The sequence below is a fragment of the Lissotriton helveticus genome, chromosome 2_1 (genome assembly GCF_964261635.1).
Source record: "Lissotriton helveticus chromosome 2_1, aLisHel1.1, whole genome shotgun sequence".
Classification (NCBI taxonomy): domain Eukaryota; kingdom Metazoa; phylum Chordata; class Amphibia; order Caudata; family Salamandridae; genus Lissotriton; species Lissotriton helveticus.
In genome coordinates this window covers 365,096,841-365,116,800 of record NC_136059.1, presented here as the reverse complement: position 1 = coordinate 365,116,800, position 19,960 = coordinate 365,096,841, and the positions used below count along the sequence as shown (strand labels likewise).

At 45.4% G+C, this 19,960-nt stretch overlaps 1 long non-coding RNA gene across 1 annotated transcript in view; it reads right to left on the bottom strand.

The window, feature by feature from the left end:
- LOC144819354 (uncharacterized) overlaps nucleotides 1–19,507 on the bottom strand; it is a 187,210-nt gene extending 167,703 nt beyond the window's left edge. Inside the window, exon 1 of the long non-coding RNA XR_013607307.1 lies at nucleotides 19,456–19,507. This is a non-coding gene — a long non-coding RNA (uncharacterized LOC144819354). The remainder of the gene's footprint in view (nucleotides 1–19,455) is intronic.
- Nucleotides 19,508–19,960: the final 453 nt, after the last annotated feature.

The following is a 19,960-nucleotide window of genomic DNA, read 5'->3' as shown; positions in this document are numbered from 1 at the left end:
ACTTCAAAAGTATATGGATCTTAATTCAGATCACAACAAGCAGATGGATTTCTGCTAAAGGTAGTGCGGAAAGGGTCTATTGACGACTGTCATTAGTACACTTCTATTCATTCACAGTGGAGACTGGCCGCTCCTCCCCTCCCAGCACACCCGTGGATAAGCAAACAAAAAACTGCATAAAATTACAAAATAGAGCACAAAGGAGTGCATTTCACACACCTCAATTCATTTCCTGGCACCAGGCCACAACATCTGTGGTCCACAATTAGAATATAGCTCCCGTTAGAAAGCCGTCTAAAGAATGGCTCTATTCGAGTTGCAGGTGTGCCAAGCTGGTGACATGAAAGGTTATTTGAAGTCCCCTCACAGGCCCCATGCAAATGTATGCCCTGACACAGAAGTATACCACTTAGTGATTTTTCACAATTATCACCACTAAGAAATACATTCTGCCCTTTTTCACTATAACATGTGTGTGTGTAAGGTAATTTTCATGATGACTTGATGTATCCTTTACCCAACCTTTCATACTGGCCTGCCTGTATATACTGTTGGCAGTATCGAAATTGGAAAGTCGTTATCGGAATAGTTATTATCCCATGTATTATCCATTCAATGACAGGTCGTTCTGACATTGTCAATGGTAATCTCTCAAGTTTTTCAATGCTCAGAATTGTATATTCTGCTCCCTTTTGTGCCAAGCTGATTTGTATATCAGTAAGGTTCAAGATAGAGAATAATGACGTTGTGTTGATTAAACGCCAAGGCACGTAGCCTGAACGCAGATTTTGTAACGTCCAGCCAAGCTGTACAATAGAACGCAATTGGGACTGACCATGTTGTAACATTAGCATGTCCTGTTCTATTATATCGATTGCAGATGATACAATCCTGTCCAGTGAATATATTCTGGAAGACAGAGTCATTAACCCATTGTCCACAATAGAAAGTGATTTTTCCAAATTAATACGGTCAATTTCCCGTATTTTCTCTGCTGTTTTAATTTGAGTTACTTTCCAAGCTTCGTTATAAGCTGCATATATAGAGGCTGCTATGAAACGTTTTTGACGCTGTTTGCGTGGTCCCATAATGAAATCACGCAAGTCAGCACCTTCTTTAAGTAAAGTTAAGTGTTGCTTAATTTCTGCCAGTGTGGATGTATGTAGCCATTCGAGGCATTGTTTACCCACACTGTATATTGTTACAATCCCTGGATGTTGTCGCTGGGAGTATCTAGGGTCTGGCCTTGACAATTTGAACCCCTGTATTTTGTTCAGGAATCTATCTTGACAGTTATTTGTGTCTGTGGGCCAGATCAACCATTTCTTCCAATCAGGATGTGTTCTGTTTTGGTTAAAAATATGGGCTACGTCTATCTCAAAATCTGTAGTGCTGTTACTATCAGGTGATGGCTTTGGAATAGACGGTTTGTTTAAGTCTTTAATTTTGGCTAGGCCAAGACAGGTTGTTTGTTGAATTGTGTCATTCAAAAATATAATTTGTTCTGGGATCATGCAGGTTCTCAATAATGATTCTATACCTCGGACTTGCCAGTCTTTAGTACCCCAGATTGTTTTTGTTTCAATGTTATTATTCCAGAAATCAAACCCAAATGTATTCATTTTTTCATTAAATGATTCTGAATAGATTAATTTTGTATTTGTTAGCATGGTTTTAATTCCTGTCTTATTTAACAGTTTGAAATAAAATGTTTCTGCGTCACTTGTGTTAAACCCTGAGAAGTATGGAAATTTCTCATAGAATGTTTTTGAGCTACCTTTTGGTGGAGTTGCACAATGTTCCCATTGATTATAATTTAAAACATTTCTAGGCTGAGCAGATTTATGCAAATAATGGTTACCATAGTGGTTGTAGCAGTACATCTGATCATAATTTGATGAACCCTGTAAATAATCATGTTCTGTAAATTTTGATGACATAACTAAGTCTGACATCATATCATTAATACTTTCAAAGTCCCATTCATCAGAGAATGGACTCGGTTTTACAAAGTCACTTAATGAAACCTTAAATTGATGAGGATACTTCAAGAGTTCGACCGGGCCATATATATCGTAATCTGTTTTGTCCCATGCTACCCCACCGGGTATCGGATTGGCTGTGAAGTTTACTGAAGAAAGTTCTCTTTTCTCGATGTGTGAAGACTTGTGTGGCTTTAGGACCAGGTTGATGTTCTGACTTGCTGTGTCCATTGTAACATATTTTCCCTCAATGAAATGTCCCAAGCATAGTACCATGATGAGCCAAAGCAGTAGGAAAAGTACACCTAGCACCACCCAAAAATCAATCCATGGGGAAATCAGATGGGTCTCTTGTAGTTGATGAAAGAGTTCTTTAGTTTTGTCTTTAAAAGTTGTTATTGATGGTGGCTGCTCCTCAGGTTCGATCGGATCCTCAGAAAAGTCATCGAAGTTGATGAAGTAGCCTGACGCAGTTCTGTCAATTATTGGAATTGCTTCTGGATTTTTCCTTGTTTTATTAGCATAGTCTGTGGCTACCTCGTTGTAGACAGGTGTTTCTTGACAAATTGTTGTAATTTGGGTTTCAAGAGGCATAAGTTCCATGGCTTTGTTGCATAGTCCTTGTTGATTCACTGTAGGTTTATCAAATGTGATTAGTCTCTCAGTTTGAACCTCTTGATTTGTAGCAAACTTTGGTGTTCTGCTACTTCTTGGGAGTCCACTTGGCCTACTACTTATTATTGGCCACATGATTGTGGTTTAACCAGGTCGATGGATACAACTCGGTTCTCCTTTTTACCAGCAAGGGGCGGTAGTACAACTGATCTTGTTCCGTTGACAGCTAAGACAGGTACTGCTTTTCTGTAAGAAGGCCCAAATTCCTTCTTCACCGCGATTTTCTCTCTGACCAGATCCCCAATCGTTGGAATCCAGACAGGCCTTGCTGGGACAGGTGGTTTCTCTTCAGTGGCTGTTGGCTGTTGTTTCAACTTTATGTTGCTCAGGTCTTTTCTTGTTTCATTTAAGTCCTGTAAAATAGCCAAATGATCTTTGATATCAAAGCATTTTCCTTCCACCACTGAAGTTTGACTATCGAGGTCCTGGATTTGCATTCTAGTCCCGAACAATAGTTCGTACGGACTGAAACCTTTTAGAGAATTTCTTGGCAGATTATTAAGACTACGTTGGACACTTATTAAATGTTTGACCCACCCAACACCTGAACCTAATACCTTTGCCGTTATAGATTGCTTTATGTCTCGGTTTTTTCTTTCCACCATCCCATTTCCCTCAGGAAGGAAGTGATAAGATTCCCGCAATGCAATGCCCATGCTGGTCATGGCCTCCTTATAAGCTCGAGAGCTAAAAGCAGGACCCTGGTCAGAATGTAGCATGCCAATTGCGCTATAGACTCGCAAATCTTTTATACCAGTTCTGGCGTCAGCCGAGCGCTGGGGCCACATTTTAAGTGAAACTAGTCTTAAATAATAATATTAATGGAACGCCTTTTTTCTGGGTATTTTTGTGATCTCTAAAAGAAGGGCATTGGTAGTACTCCGGGCATTTCGCCACTGCGGTCTCTGTTGCAGTTTTTACAGTAAAATGCAAATTTGTAGTTCTGCAGGCTCATTCCCGGCCACCAGTATATTGATTGTAATTCTTTCAGAGATTCCTTAATCTTAAGGTGTCTTAGACCCTCACCCATATGTGCGTCTGCCACTAATAAGTTTCTCCTGTTCGTGTTTGGAATCACTCTATCCCCCACTCCAGGGATTTGAGCAAAAGGAACGGAGTTTGCATCGATTATGTATGTATAATTGAGTGGATAGTTGACGGGTAGCGCTGCACAGTCGCCTTTTGATGACGTTTTTACTGCCAGCATCGTTTCCCCGTCTACGTATTTTCCTGAACGCTTTTTTGTAGCTACGGAAGCCTGCTTAGTTGCTTCTGCTGTGGCTGTCTCAGCCAATGAATTCCCTGGAACGTGAACGCCATCACGTTCATGACTCAATTAATGTATCACGTGAGTCTTTGGTAGTTCTTTCTGTAAAAGAACTACTTGTTCCCAAAGCGATTTTTGCTTTATTGTGGCACCTGTTTCATCTTTGTAACCGTTTTGAACCCATTTCTGCAAGTCGTTATTGTATGATTTGACGCAGTAATATGAATCGCACACTATTAGTGTCGGGAATTCGCGATCCGCATTATCTAGCGCCATTTTCAACGCTATTATTTCAGTTTGTTTATCTGAATTATTTTCTACAGAGTGTGATTTTGTTACCAGAGGTCTCAATTTACCTCCACGCCACACGTATTTAACAATCTCGCATGTGGCGTTATAGGCTTGTTTTCCCCAAACTGAGGGTTGTGCATGTCCGTCTGTATATATTACACAGGCGTACTGTTGTATTGGCCGAATGTCGATTGGCAGAGCATATTCTCTTTCATATTCTAGATTTTTTTATTTTTTCATTTCCGGGTCAAAATAGTATTTCACTTTGTCTGTAGCAAGAGAATTTTCCCATTGTATCCATTTTGGATTTAATGCCACAGTAGGTAAATTACAAGGGCTTGTTAATGCCTCAAAGGCTGATTCTGCTGTTCTAACAGTAATCTGTCTGCCATCAGCTTGGTCTCTTTCTTTTGCTACAGCTGTTTGAACCGCATGAACAATGTTTTCCTTAATGCTGAATGTTTTTCAGCTTCTGTGTACAAATGTGATTTGTATGCTATTGGTACCTTTTCTCCCTCATTAGAGGTCAGGTATGTGAATCCGCATCTTCCTGGGATGACCCGGATTACAAGGTTGCGTGTGTTATCGCGTGTTTGCAATTTTGTTTTAGCTAACATGTCCGTTTGCAATGATCTCAAAATTTCTGTGTGTTTTTGAGTCCAATTGAATGTTTTAAAATCTGGTTTTATTAGTTCATAGAGAGGTTTAACCCTCTCTGCATAATTTAGAATGTAAGTTCTTCCGAAATTTAGGAAACCTAGAATTGATTGTAAGTTTTTCAGCATTCTCGGTGCTTGGATTACAGCACATTTCTCCAAGAAATTGTCTGCCAGGCTTTTGCCTTCACTTGATAATTCATATCCTAAAAACAGGACAGTTAGATGGGCAATTCGTGACTTTTTAAAGTTGAATTTGTAACCCTCTGCTGCGAACCCAAGTATTATGGTGTTCACTCTTTTCAAGTGAGTATCCAAGTCATCATCTGTTAGATAGATGTCATCGACATAAGATAATGCCTCATCATCATACATTTGTAGTAACTCTGTTACTCTCACTGAGAATAATCCTGGGCTGTTCTTGAACCCCTGGGGGAGTCGACAGAATTTTTTCTGCGAGCCCATTATTGAGAAAGCGGTCAAATACCTGCTTTCAGGTGCAATGTTTTGACAAAAGAATCCATTAGAGATGTCTAATGTTGTTTTGTATTTTTTGTGCACAATGTTATTCATTAGTGCTGCACTGTGTGAGTTTTGTACTGCAAATGTTTTGCAGCAGGAGTTAAGGTGTCTGTAGTCCAAAACTAGACAATATGAATCATCTGGCTTGGAGACAGGAAACAAAGGGTTATTCATTTGTGAGGTGCAAGTTTCAATCACCCCCTGGTATTCAAGTTGATCTAAGATCTCCCTTACCTGTTTTTTAGCTTCTTGCTTAATTGGGTACTGCCTCTGTGCAGTTGACATTTTAACTGGATTTTGTGAGGAGGAGAGTCCTCATCCCATCCAACATGATTTTTATATAACGCAGGAGCTTGGGCTACTGCCCACTTTCTTGCAAGTGTATATTTTTTATGAATTGGAATGTGATTTGAGAAGGCAGGCATAATCATTTCTTCGCCATGAGGGCACTCCCTTACAAACTCCGGTGGCCAGTCTTTTTCAGCTAAAAGGATGTCATAGCCTTTGGAGAGGTTATTCCAAAATAGAGCCCTTATTTTCCTAGTCTTATCTCCCTCTATACGTAATGTTATTTCGTATATTTTATGAGGTTTGCTAACTCTGGTGTCTGCAGTTTCCACCTGAATGTATTCATTCGTGTCCACTGTCTCCAGATGATTCATCAGGATCTTGCGAGCTATGCTCACTTCTGCTGCGCTGTCTAGCATTGTCTGAGCCCACTCTCCGTTTTTCAGTTGTGTCCTCAGGATCCTCGGCATGTTTGACTATTTTAATGCTAGCGACCTTCTTTTTTGGAAATTGTAGTGTAGTTTTTTAATTTGATGAGCAGGTTCTTTGTCTTTGGACTTGACGTGCTCTTCCCTGTGTTCTGACCGTCCTCTTCTTTCCGATTACTGCGAGGAAGTCTGAAAAGATCGAGAGGGACGTGTATCAATATCTTGATATCTATCAGGTTTCTTCAAATTATCCCTATTTCTAAGGTTGTATCTTTTCTCAGAGGGTTCCCTCTGGGGAGACTTGTGTCCTTGTCCGGAGATCTTTCTCTCCGCCGAGGAGACCTTCCTCTGGACTGGAATCTTTTTTCTTTGGGAGTGGATTGTTTATTTCCATCCCAGCTCTTCTTTGGAGTGTTTAAATTATTTTTAATAAATATTTTTTCAGGATTTTCAGTTAGTTGGGGTTTTACTGGTTTCCCACCCAAACTATCTCTTCCTAGTTCTTCATAGGATTTTTCTATGATTCTGGCAAGTTCAAATGGCTGTTCTGCTATATCTGTTTCTTTCAATTTATGAAGGAAAGTTATATCCTCAGTTGCCACTTGAAATAAGTCTCTATATGCCTGTGTTAATTCTTTTATTTTGACTAAGAGTTCTTCGCTTGACATTTTAGTAATGTCCGGATGTGGTGTGTAGCTGGCTAGAACCGGCCACGTTGCTCCTGGTCTACCTAGTGGCCCGAGCCTGGTGATGTGATTATTATGTTTTAGGGCGCCTTTAAACCAGAGCAGGTGCTCTTGGTATTTTAATGGGATTTCCACCTCCTCGAAAGGGGTGTACTCATCCGGAGGTTCCTTTATTTTGTAATAGTGGAACTCATGTGTGACAGCGTTTGCTGCTGGAAAGTTTATCCATGAATAGAATACCTCTGTCTGCCAATATTCATGTGCCCCTATTACGAATATGACTGTACCACCTCTCGATGTTAGTCCATTTTCTATTAGTTTAAGAGTTATAGTTTTTCTTATGCTGATCGGGATGAGTATTGCATCCGGGTCTTGCTGTAGGAGACTTGTGTCTTCCGCTAGGAGTTGGGCTGCTATTCTAGCTGCCTCCCTTTCTTCTTCATTGTCTGACATTTTACTGACAAGAAGGTTTTTTGTTGCAGATTAAGTTTTCAAGGAAACAAAGATTAGGTGCACAATATTTTGGAACACTGTATCCTTCAACGTTGAATAAACCAAAAACTATACATAGAAATCTCTTTCTACTAAGTTCCGGCGGATTTTAACCTTTGACCCACTCCAAACGTCTTTGGAGTATTTACGGGAAAAAGGGTCTGTGTGAAAAAGCACGACTGAGTTACTCTAACGTCTTGCGTTAGATTTATCACCTTACCAAACGTTGGGCGCCATGTAGTGTAGTTCCTATAGTCCCAATAGGCTCTGCGCATTGGAATAATATATTCAGTAGTGTAGACGTAGGACTGAGGTTATCTAGGTCTTTACTGACTATATTAGACTTAAGTTTTTTGCCAGCTAGCTCAGAGTTCACTAGAAACTTTCTCGAATAAGCGAGGAGGAGTTTAACCTCCCTGGATAGACAAGAAGGGATTTAGTTTCTGACAACCATAAAACATGACAACTTTGCTCTCCCTGAATAAGAGTATATCTCTAGAGTCGTGTGAAAACAAAAGACAGCTATTTCACTCAGTCAATAAGTGCGTACTTAGTTTCACCAGATTGCAGAGAAAAAGAGAGACGGGCGTTTTCAATAAAAGGTGTTATTTATTGAGCAGTCTCTTTCCTCATACAAGAGAAATGAATTGCTACAATTGCAATACTTATAGTTAAGTAAAGTGCATACAGTAAACGCAGGATTATGAAATAATACTGTAAAAGCATTGATATGGTTTCTTAGCCATATGATACTTTAAAATGGATAAAATAGATACATACATATATACATTGATTAATCGTACTCAACTGGTGCTTCTAACTACGCCTACCCCGGTGTACCTGACCTAAGCCTAATACATGGGAGGGAGTAAGTAAGTAGCAGTTTAAGTTAAGTTTGGTTTGCCAAGAATCTGACTCAAGAATTCTCTGTAAGGGTTTAGTCAGTTCAGTACCTGGGTATTAGAAGGCAGGAGGGCTGGTATCTCTCTCTCAGGACTCGGTATCCCAGTCACCCGCAAGGGTAAGCTGGAAACGCCGGAGGCTGGATTTCTCGGCAAGAGAAAAGACAGCGTCTTTCTCAGCGCGTCAAAAGGGAGGGGCAGCGTCCGTGGGCTCTCGCATCAGCTGGGCTCTCGGGCAAGTAGTCGCTGCTCCAGATTCACCACCACCGTGTGTTTGCTTAAGGCAGCATTGGTATATTTATACCTGAAAGGTGCCGGGGTTGACGTAAGGATGGACATAAGACGTCAATAAAGATGTCACTAAGGACTGGTCGTTTTTACAGTGCTTTACAGGAGTTCTCGGACGAAATCAAAACAATAGCAGCGGGGATTTCCCAGGTTGCTGGAGGCTTGGATTTGTTTAAGAACTCGGTGTGCTTTCTAGGGGGCTGGAGGAATAGGCTTGCTTAATGTGACAGCATGCGCTATGACCGAATTATGAAAAGGGTTTCTGTGCCGTTGCAGGGATATTATTGATTTATAACCGGACAAGGGCAAAGAATAGGATATTGATTCAGGTACCTAGATAAAACACACTACAGGAAGACGGACTCAAAGACAGGGGACCTGGAGACTGTCAGCCTGGGACCTAAAGGACCCGAAAATACTGAAAGGTATTAGAGCAGATGTCAAAGTCTGCATAGCAGAAAATGAGGGCTCGGTAACGTCCAAAGTGGTCCTATGGGAGGCCTTCAAAGCAATCATGAGAGGCAGGGCCCAAAACAGACTCACCGAGGCGACTCGAGACGTCCAGAGAGAGCTTGAGAACTGGAAGCCTGAATATTGGAGCTAGAGAGGGAATACCAGGGCACTAAAGATACAGGGACTCTGCGTAAATTGATGGATACCCAAAGTCAATACAGAGACCTAGTAACGGGAGAGGCCAAAACGCAGGCAATGGCGACATTGCACCGTCTGTATGACGTAGGAGACAAATCGGGCAAACTGCTGGCATGGCTGAGCAGGAGGGAGAGAGATGCCAGGTGGATTGAACAAGTGCGAGATACCCGCGGGAACCTGACGGGTTCAGACGTCCAGATCGCGGACGCTTTTGCTAAGCACTACCAGTCATTCTATGAGGCGCAAGATCTGGGAACACAAGCAGATGCCATGAAATATATGGAGCATTTGGAACTCCCAGTACTGACGGACACATATCTCAAGGACCTGGAGGCGCCCATTACGCTAGAGGAAATCAAACAGGCCCTAGCTAAACTACGAGCAGAGAAATCACCCGGCCTGAATGGGTTCCCGGCAGAATTCTTTAAGAAAACGGCGGACCTTCTGATTCGGCATCTGCTGGGGCTCTTTGAGGGGCCACTCCAAGACGGGGAACTTCCTCCGGACCTCCGCATGGCCACGATTATTCCGAAATTTAAGGAAGGTAAACCGCCAGAGGAATGCTCCTCTTACCGTCCTATTTCTCTACTAAATACTGAAGTGAAACTCCTGGCGACGATACTGGCACTTAGATTACGGAGGGTGATCCCAGACTTGGTCCATCTGGACCAGACGGGGTTTCTCCCGAGTAGGGCGACTAGATTCAATCTCCTACGGTCGCATAACTGGCTACAGGAGGTGACCAATAGACAAGAACCCCACTGGTTCCTATCGCTTGACGCTGAGAAAGCGTTCTATGCGGTTCACTGGCCCTTCTTGGAGGGAGTTATGTTACGGCTGGGCTTCCGCCCAAATTTCAGGCAATGGGTGCAATTACTTTATACAGACCCCAGAGCCAGGGTCAAGGTGAACGGGATCATATCCTAGGACTTCCCAGTTAGACGGGGAACCAGGCAGGGATGCCCCCTGTCCCCCTTGCTCTTCACGCTGACAATAGAGGTGCTTGCAGCAGCAGTCCGGCAGCATCCGGGCATCAGGGGTTTTCAGCTGGGACCCTTAGACGCCGCTGAGGAAAAGATATTCCTCTACGCGGACGATGTCCTCCTATATATTACACAACCTGCCACGACGATCCCGGTGCTCTTCTCAGAGTTAGAACGATATGGAGCGCATCCGGGCTATAGGATCAACTGGCATAAGTCAGTGCAATATGATCCTAGAGGGCGAGACCAGTGGATGACCCTTCCAGAGAGGTTGCAAACGACGGTGGAAGGCTTCACCTACCTTGGTGTATACATGGCGCTAGATAGGAACACCTCGTACGACAAGAATGTCGGACGAATTATACGTAATTTTGTAGAGGACGCAACTAGATGGCGGCTCCTTCCCCTCACGCTCTTAGGCCGCGCGGCCATGTTCAAAATGATGACGTTGCCCAAGCTTCTATACGCGTTCCAAAATGAATACTACCCCCTCCCTCAAAGGGTGTTTACGGAAATAAACTCGGAAGTCCGCACGTACCTCTGGCTCGGCAAACAACCTAGAGTAGCACTGGCAACCCTACAGAGACACCAATATAGTGGAGGGATTTCGCTGCCCAACGCAGAGGCCTACTATTGGGCAGAACACCTGGTGGCCATCAATGACTGGTTTCATGCCCCGGCCGCCCACCCCACATAGGCACTGGAGCGCTACGTTATGGGTATCCGCCCATATAACTACTATCTATACGGGGCAAGGGGAAGGGGAGATTGCTGCCAGCTGCAAGACTTACGCTGGTGCTGTGGAATAGAGCAAATAAGTCCATAGCCTGGGAGAAGAAGCCCACCAGACAAACGCCCATATGGCACTGCACATGGCTGAAAGAGCTGAATGAACTGAAAGGGTTCAAAAAGTGGGACGACATCGGAATCTCGACCCTAGGAGACGTGATTGCGAAGGGGGCACTGAAGCGGTTCCCAGTCCCACACAATACTTTAAATACGTTCTGCTGAGACATGCGTGGCGGGTGGAGGGGATCACGGAAGGTACACTCCCTGAATACGCACCCCTAGAGGGCCGCCTACTGCAAGAACAAATACCAGAGAGAGCAGTGTCCCTTACATATAGGACCCTCATGAATAACATGCCGGATGGCATAGGTACCCTTCGCAGTAAGTGGGAGAATGAATTGGGGGCAATGGATGAGGTAGACTGGGACACTGTTCTTATTCATCCAAGAGAGGTAGCAATTAAATCCCGATTGAGGCTTATACAGTTTAACGTCCTCCACAGGACCTATTTTGATAGGGTGCGTTTACATAGAATTGGGAAGATAGGAGATACAAACTGCCTAAGATGCGGCCAAGAAGGGTGGGACTTTTACCATACACTCTGGTCTTGTCCGAGGATTCAGGGTTACTGGGTGGGGATCCTGAAAGAACTGGGTGAGGTCCTGGAAGCGCCCTTGCCGACAGATCCAAAACTAGTCCTGCTGGGCATGACCAATGATGTAGATCTCGCCCGCCCGTTATTGATATTCCTGGTCCTGGCCTTGGTGGTAGCTAAGAGAGATGTGGCTAAGTACTGGGGGGCAGCTACGTCACCACAGATAGAGGAATGGCGAAGAGGCCTAGACCTTTACATGGTGGCTGAGAGGGTCACATACAAAGCACGGGGCTGTCCTAAGAAATTTGGCAGAGTCTGGAGTAGATGGAGGAAGTATCGTGGCCTTGATGGGGGACTGTGAGAAGGGAAATGGGAGGAGGACACATTCCCGGACAGTAGGGCTCCTAGGGCATTCGGATGGGGCACGGCAGATTGGGATACAGACGGTGTTAGTAACATGGTGCAGTATAATGATGTCTTGTTTTTAATGATGTGGCTGGGGGGGTGGAGGGTGGAAGGCTGGGGAATGTTGACCAATGATGACATGGCTGTTTTGCTGCAATATGAAAAAATGCAAATAAAAATGTTTTAAAAAAAAAGAATTTATTCCTGGACATACATTTAAGAATATAACTGATGATCTGGTATTAGACTATTGCAAAGGATTGGCTGACCTAGTGCGTTCTGACGCAGTTGCCAGGCAGCCAACACAGGCGCATGATTTAAATCCTGGAGACTGGGTGGTAGTGAAGAAACACGCCAGAAAACTGTGCCTACCACCTAGGTGGAATAAACCATGTCAAGTCATACTGGTCACTACCACAGCAGTGAAGTGTGCAGGTTTACCCAATCGGATTCATGCCAGTCATACCAAAAGAGTTCCAGGCCCTGCTAAAGGAGAACAGCAACTGAGTAAACCAGTTGAAACAGCTGAAGGTTGTGAAGTCGAAGAATCTAGAGTGGTAGATTCTAAAGTAATAGACAAGGAACTACCAAGCACAAGTCAAGAGTAAGTATGGGCGTAATTTGCAAATTTACTGTCCGCAAAATCATGCAAAATGGCAAAAAAAAATCCGCGAGTTCGCGAATTTTCCCGAGAACTCGCGGATTTTTGTGCCATTTGCGCAAATATGTGACCACGTGTGCATGTAACTTTGCCAGCGTGCCAAAAGGCGCAGAGGTCCCTTGAGTGAGCTGGCCATTATAGTGGGGATGGGCGGGAAGACGTTTCATACCGCTAGTGTGTGGTGGACGGGGCCAAACGGGCGGGGCTTCTACGCGAGTTCACATGCATCTTGTTTATAAAGGGTCAGAGACCGAGCAGAGCAGCAGATGAGGAGAAAGCAGCCTCCTAGTGACAGGAGCTACACGGGGATGGCACTCGGGAAAGTCATGGATGCAAAAATACGTTTGGCACAGGACCTCAGAATCCTTCAGATTTCCAAGATAGCTCTGCTGCGCATGTTGGTACAAAACCATTCTGATCCTGCTCAGTGGGTTCAGGCGCATGCAGCTGCTGCTGCTGGACAATGTCCCATCTCATACTAAACTGCCCCGTACAGGCATATGCTGGCGCTGGGCAGTAGGGTGCAGTGGCATGCGGGTGCTCCACGCCTGGTACATGCACATACCGGTGCCAGGGGGGACACGTGTTTATTCGTACTGTGTAGCAAGTTATAACTTTACATTTTGACTGCACCAGACGGTGGTACCACCTACATGGATCAGAAGCATCCAGGCACCAGACTTCATGGTGCAAGAGCATAATGGTGCTGTGCGGTACGGGTATATATGTACTGGGGGCAGGGGGGCACTTAGCACAATGTGTGCTCACACCCAGAGGGCTCTCAGGCAATTGAGCACGAATGATTTTCACACTGAGAGGGCTCCGGGGTAGTTCAGCAGCATAGGGGCTCACACACACTGGGTCCCGGGGCAGTTCAGTAGGGAGTGGGCTCACACCCACAGGGCTCCCAGGAAGTTTAGCAGCGCCACCCTCGGGTTCATCACTGCCACCCTCTGGTTTATCACTGCCACCCTCTGGTTCACCACTGCCACCCTCTGGTTTATCACTGCCACCCTCTGGTTCACCACTGCCACCCTCTGGTTCACCACAGTTGCCCTCTGGTTCATCACTGTCACCCTATGGTTCTTCATTGCCACCCTCTGGTTCATCACAGCACCCTCTGGTTCACCACTGCCACCCTCTGGTTCATCACTGTCACCCTCTGGTTCATCACTAGCACCCTCTGGTTCACCACTGCCACCCTCTGATTCACCACTGCCACCCTCTGGTTCACCACTGCCACCCTCTGGTTCACCACTGCCACCCTCTGGTACATCACTGCCACCCTCTGGTTTACCACTGCCACCCTCTGGTTCATCACTGTCACCCTCTGGTTCATCACTACCACCCTCTGGTTCATCACAGCACCCTCTGGTTCACTACTGCCACCCTCTGGTTCATCACTCCCACCCTCTGGTTCATCACTGTCACCCTCTGGTTCATCACTGTCACCCTCTGGTTCATCACTTCCACCCTCTGGTTCATCACTGCCACCCTCTGGTTCACCACTGTCACCCTCTGGTTCATCACTGTCACCCTCTGGTTCATCACTGTCACCCTCTGGTTCATCACTGTCACCCTCTGCTTCACCACTGCCACCCTCTGGTTCATCACTGCCACCCTCTGGTTCATCACTGCCACCCTCTAGTTCACCACTGCCACCCTCTAGTTCACCACTGCCACCCTCTGGTTCATCACAGCACCCTCTGGTTCACCACTGCTACCATCTGGTTCACCACTGCCACCCTCTGGTACACCCCTGCCACCATCTGGTTCATCACAGCACCCTCCGGTTCACCACTGTCACCCTCTGGTTCACCACTGTCACCCTCTGGTTCATCACTGCCACCCTCTGGTTCATCACTGCCACCCTCTGGTTCACCACTGCCACCCTCTGGTTCACCACTGCCACCACTTGGTTCATCACTGCCACCCTCTGGTTCACCACTGCCACCCTCTGGTTCATCACTGCCACCCTCTGGTTCACCACTGCCAGCCTCTGGTTCATCACTGTCACCCTCTGGTTCACCACTGCCACCCTCTGGTTCATCACTGTCACCCTCTGGTTCATCACTGCCACCCTCTGGTTCACCACTGCCACCCTCTGTTTCATCACTGCCACCCTCTGGTTCACCACTGCCACCCTCTGGTTCTTCACTGTCACCCTCTGGTTCACCCCTGCCACCCTCTGGTTCATCACAGCACCCTCTGGTTCACCTCTGTCACCCTCTGGTTCATCACTGTCACCCTCTGGTTCATCACTGCCACCTTCTGGTTCACCAGTGCCACCCTGTGGTTCATCACTGTCACCCTCTGATTCATCACTGCCACCCTCTGGTTCATCACATCACCCTCTGGTTCACCACTGCCACCCTCTGGTTCACCACTGACACCCTCTGGTTCACCACTGCCACCCTCTGGTTCACCACTGCCACCCTCTGGTTTACCACTGCCACCCTCTGGTTTACCACTGCCACCCTCTGGTTCATCACTGTCACCCTCTGGTTCATCACTGCCACCCTCTGGTTCATCACAGCACCCTCTGGTTCCCCTCTGCCACCCTCTGGTTCATCACTGTCACCCTCTGGTTCATCACTGCCACCTTCTGGTTCACCACTGCCACCCTCTGGTTCATCACTGTCACCCTCTGGTTCATCACTGCCACCCTCTGGTTCATCACATCACCCTCTGGTTCACCACTGCCACCCTCTGGTTCACCACTGCCACCCTCTGGTTCACCACTGCCACCCTCTGGTTCACCACTGCCACCCTCTGGTTCATCACTGCCACCCTCTGGTTCATCACATCACCCTCTGGTTCACCACTGCCACCCTCTGGTTCACCACTGCCACCCTCTGGTTCATCACTGCCACCCTCTGGTTTACCACTGCCACCCTCTGGTTCATCACTGTCACCCTCTGGTTCATCACTGCCACCCTCTGGTTCATCACTGCCACCCTCTGGTTCATCACTGCCACCCTCTGGTTCATCACAGCACCCTCTGGTTCACCACTGCCTCCCTCTGGTTCATCACTGCCACCTTCTGGATTACCACTGCCACCCTCTGGTTCATCACTGTCACCCTCTGGTTCATCACTGCCACCCTCTGGTTCATCACAGCACCCTCTGGTTCACCACTGCCACCCTCTGGTTCACCACTGCCACCCTCTGGTACACCACTGACACCCTCTGGTTCACCACTGCCACCCTCTGGTTCATCACTGCCACCCTCTGGTTTACCACTGCCACCCTCTGGTTCATCACTGTCACCCTCTGGTTCATCACAGCACCCTCTAGTTCACCACTGCCACCCTCTGGTTCACCAATGCCACCCTCTGGTTCATCACGGCACCCTCTGGTTCACAACTGCACCTTCTGGTTCATCACAGCACCCTCTGGTTCACCACTGTAGATTATGGGGCGAAAGCACACCTGCCCAGCCTCAACCGGGGGCTGGTTAATGTGTTACTGAATTTGAGCTTCAAGTCCGGCACCTGCTTCCTTATCTGTAAGTGCTTCCTGTTGTGGATTAATTTTTGTGACAGCCTGGAGCATTGTGCCATACTTGTTACTATTCTCTGACCCTGCTTAGAGGGTCAGAGCAGGGTCAGAGAATAGTTGCAAGTAGGCAACAACTCTCGAGGTGCCGCTCAGGAAGCACTTACGGGTTACGCAGGTGCCCAAATTGAAGTTAATTACAAAGAAATTAGCTTCAACTTGGGCACCTGCTGTAACCCTGTAAGTGCTTCATGTTTTTGAAAATCCGTCCCGCACTCGATTTTGCGGATTTTTCAGCGATTTCGCTAGCTCCGCGGACCGCGAAATTGCAGAAAATCCGCAAATTCCGCGAACGGAACGGATTTTACGCCCATGCTTAGTCAAGAGGGATGGATACCAGTGATTGGCATACCTGAAGTTGTTATTCAGAGAAGAAGAAGAACGAGATTAGAGAGACAGGAAAGTAGTGAGGATCAGATAGGTGTAGAAGAACACGCTCCGGAAGAAGTGAACAAAGATACGCGAGACTCTGAGCAGGACCAGACAGGAAAAAAAGAAGAATTTACTCAGCCCAAGGTAAACAGAACTATTCAAAGACCTGAGAAGGGACAGACAGGAAAAGAAGAACAGGTTCAGGCAGCAGAAGAGCAAAATGTAGTAAGACCTGAACAGGACCAGTTAGGAGAAGAAGAACAAGTTCGGGCAGATGAAGAAGATCAATTTGAAATAAGACCTAAACAGGACCAGATAGAGGAAGAACAAGTTCAGGCGGATGAAATAACAATAGTAAGACCTGAACAGGAACAGGTAGAGAGTGATTGAGAGCCTAGAAATACTGAAAATAAAAACTCTAGAAAAAGACGGAGAGGGTGAAAGTGCAGTTCAGGTTAAAAGGGTCAGAATGGGTGATAACTTGCCAGGTAGAGTGAAGAGACTGAGATACTATCTGAGAAAAACAAACAAAGGACCAGAGCAAGTGAATGAGGTTACTAGTCAAACGCAGTCTAAACAAACAACTGTGAGAAACATACGTAGAAGCCCATGAGTGGGCCCCTTAGTGGACCTATATAATATTAGAAGAATTTGAAGATTTAGATTCAAGTATGGAATCAGAAGAAGTAGATGGTACACAGATTGATGAAAGAAAATTGAGACCACCTTAAAAACAAGAGCTTGAGTTTCCAAGTGAAGAAAGAAAGAGGAGAAAATATCTTCTCAGATTAAAATGGCGAAAAATAGAGTCACTGAGCAACCGAAACTAATTTTAACAAGAAGATATTGTAGAGCTTTCATATGTAGTATTTCATTAGTAATCTCAGCTTGGGTATTTCTAAGAGTGGCTGTGCCTTATTTGATGATAACAGGTAAAAAGAGTGATACAGTCACTAATGAAAAGAAATCCACAATAAAAGGAGATAGAATAGAATTAGAAGCAGCAGCAGATGAGACAGATTTGTGTCCAACACACTATCTGTTAATATCAAAAAGGTTACAACAGTGGGTCCCCATGAACAATTGGTATGGCTTAGTAAAAAGGATGGGAGGGACTTGATAATTATTAACTTTTATAATAATATCTATGATTCTTCAAGAGGTAACCTGGTAGCTTCCCTTAATCAGGGCTTAGAAAAATTCTTATGAGGTAAAAATATAGCCAGAAATTTCTAAGACACTGATATACACAAAGAAAGAGATTAAAAATACCTTCCTAGAATTTAGGCTGTGTGAGTTATAAAGGGGTTGCCCTATAAACTCAAGGACCAGGGGTCGTAAGTAAGTACAGAGAGGGAAGTGGTCCGAGTTAGCGATTTTATGTGTACACAGGTTAATTACTTAGTACCAAAAAACACCACATATAATTCGATTGAATGGATTATAACTAGTGCAATATACATGGTCAAATTGCATTTATTATCCACAAGAAATCATTCATTGATAATTTTGAACAGAGAATTCATCATATTGTAGTTGGTGATCAATCATTCAAAGTAATTGTAGATTCATTACATTCGAATAGTGCTCTCAGTGAAATAGGGAAAGGGAGTGAAAGGTATGTGAGGGACTGGGTAAAGGTGGTGTGACATTAAGACATCACAGTCAAATCAAAAACGCCTTTACAATCAAAGTAGTATTAATGTTCCCAAATACATCACACATAGGTAAGAAAAATCATTGCTTTGAATCCTATGGTGTGTCAGGTTGGCGTAGTCTACGTTTCGACCCCCTGAATGCTGAAGGGTTAGTGTGGCCTCATGTTGGGGTCTTCATCAGGACATGGTGGAGAGCCTGTGAAGCAAGGCAAAAGCTAATGTCAATGGCCTACGTGGTGATGTGGTTAATCAATTAAGGAAGGAAATGTAGGAGTTACCTACATGGAAGTAACGGTCACTAGATGTTCCGTCCTGGAGTGGGGCTGGAGGCTCCTAGCAATTCTGAAACATATAAAGAGTAAGAGAGTCCTCAAAGGGATGTCCTGGCTAGTTAGCCAAGAGAGCATGTTAATCGGAGGGACACTTACTGGGCAGTGCGTCCTCATGCAGCAGCATAGGACGAAGGGTCGTGCTGTCGTTTCTGGGTGATAGTCACCGAATTAATCTTGCATCATTCTAAGGGTGTATAATTAGCGTTGTAAGATACTTGGATAAGAATATGGTCATAAAACACTGCAACCTCGTGTGGTTAAAAGCATGCATTCACTGTTGGACTGCCAGACATGCACACGTAGTTTCATGATCACGAGTGGGCTAAAAATAGTGAGCCGGTAGAATTGTGGACAACCTTCTAATGGCAGTGAGTTCAAAAATGTCATGCATTATAATGCGCTAGGGCCCCAGTCGGCGATAGCGCACCTCTGTGTGTGTTTTAAAGCGCAGGGATGACAAATATACCCATCTGGCGTAAATCCTCGTGGGTGACAAAGTGGGTGCACAGCGTTCTATGTTATGGCTCATTACCTCGTCAAGGTGCCACTCAAATTAATCAGGCATCACTCTGAAGGTGTGTGGAGGACGGTGTGAGATACTCTGGTAGGAATATGGTCATATGAAATTATTACAGCCTCGTGTGGTTCAGAGCATGCATTCGTTATTGGGCTGCCAAACATGCACGCATAGTTGCATGCTCTCGAGTGGTCTGAGGGTAGTGAGCCGGTAGCATTATATACAGTATGGCAGTGGCTTCAAAACATCATGCATCAAAAATGCGCTAGAGCCCCATTAGGAAGCTAACAGGTCGGTGGAAACGCAACTCCGTATATTTTAAAGTGAGGGAATTCAAAGTGAAAAAAAACGATCTAACATTAATCTTCGTGGGTGACAAAATGCGTGCACGGCGCTCATTGCTGTAACCTATTGCCCTGACCTGATGCAAATCAAATGTCTATTCTCCAAACAATACCTGAAGGGCGTCTGTGTGAACCCGTCAGTGCTTCACGAGTCCTCGATCAATCTGAGCCTCCTCGCGGTGCTGCAGCTCACTGCTAGTTCACTGGGGGCTCGGCGTGTGGCAACCAATCAGAGGCAAGCTTGCCTGAACATCACGTAATGGTGCAAGTGTCATCAAGGGAGTTTGTATAAAGATGCCGGTACCTTCTAAGGGATCTATTGCTAGGGGGTCTGAGACAAGATATGGTATACTCGTAATTCCAAAGGGAGGTCTGCTAGGGGGCCGAGCCAATTAGTATATGCAGCTTGTCACTCGTCGGAATGGTATCAGAATGATTATTACGTAACAAGCATTACCAGCATGGTGCATTCAGACTGTTGCATAATAACATCAAAGTTTCATGTGCGTTAACCATCAGCCTCACAAAAGTCTGGACAGTGTCATAGTCTTACATTAACCAAATTCATTAAAACCTCACAGAATAATCATTGGCTTAGCAAATAGTGTATGGCATCAC